The 1,237-nt window shown below is 43.6% G+C and overlaps 1 pseudogene; it reads right to left on the bottom strand.

Moving 5' to 3' along the window:
- The window catches only part of LOC122062783, a 3,098-nt pseudogene extending 2,076 nt beyond the window's left edge, over positions 1-1,022 (bottom strand).
- Positions 1,023-1,237: the final 215 nt, after the last annotated feature.

Here is a 1,237-nt window from a genome sequence, read left to right as displayed (position 1 = left end):
CTCACCATGAAAAAAAAAAAAAGTAAAGCTCACACACGAGTATTTACTGTTTAATGATTTTTCCTATTTTTGGTAAAAGTTGAGTGACTCTCATTCAATCTGGATATGATGGGATCCATACAATTATAGGTCAATATGAACATGTGGAACTATCGAGCTTCACTTCCAAATTAGGATCACCCAACCGCAGCAACACATCAACCATATCGTTCTCTTCCAAAGTCTCTACACCTCTTCTCCTCATCTCGTGCTCAGAGATCGCCTTCCCCAGAAAGCCATCAAATTGCTTCCCAAAATCCTTCATCTGCTTCACATATCCTTTCAAATCCAAGAATCCCAACAAAAGAAACCAATCCCCAATATCCAACACCCCATTTAAGAAGAACAATTCTTCAAACATCTTCTTCAGCTCCTCCAACGCTTCACCAGGCTCATCTGAAAACTTCTTTCCCATCACAATCCCACTAACAAAGCTCAAATTAGCATTCCACAGATGGGTTTTCCATCTAATTTCTTTCCCTGATAAAGCATAAATTCTCCTTAGAAGCAAACCCATCTCATCCATTCGAATTTGCTCATACAAATCGAGACGTTTAGGGGTAAAGAGGTCAGTCAGGTATAGCTTACCGAGGAAGCGCCAGTAAGGGCCATAGGAAGACCAGGTCATGGCGGAGTAGTTGAAAAAGGTGTACTTGCTGGCGGCGGTTTTGGGTCGAGAAGCGAAACTGTGATCGTGGGTTTTGAGCAGTTGTTTGGCCATGGGAACAGAGGAGGCGACAATGACAGGGACTGAACCGTAGTAGAGTTGGATTAAAGGGCCATAATGTTGGGAGAGAGAGTGGATGGAACGGTGGGGGGAGAGAGCCTATAAGGTTGAGGTTTCCAATGATTTGCCATGGTTTTGGGCCTGGTGGTGGGTTTGGTTGCCGGCGGCGGAGATGAGTTGAGAAGAAGAAGAGGAAGATGATTATTGCTGCGAGCGGCACAGCCCATGAAAGAGTGTCCATGGCGATGATCATGAGTGGAGTCTCTGTCTCTGTGAGTGAGAGAGCTAGGAAGTTCTTCAAGTCCAGGAATTCTACCGTGATGAAGCAAGTGGAACACCTGTGCTGGCCACAATCTAACATGTCATTTTCTTATAGGATAAGACTAGTTGTCTATCTTGTCATTTACCTAAATTTTGTCAAAAGTAAAGAGCTAGATATTTATCAAATGATTTGTAACTTGGAATCCGGGT

Source organism: Macadamia integrifolia, unplaced genomic scaffold (genome assembly GCF_013358625.1).
Source record: "Macadamia integrifolia cultivar HAES 741 unplaced genomic scaffold, SCU_Mint_v3 scaffold1106, whole genome shotgun sequence".
In the NCBI taxonomy this organism is placed as follows: Eukaryota; Viridiplantae; Streptophyta; class Magnoliopsida; order Proteales; family Proteaceae; genus Macadamia; species Macadamia integrifolia.
The sequence above is the reverse complement of the archived record's forward strand: the minus strand, read 5'-3'. Positions and strand labels throughout refer to the sequence as shown.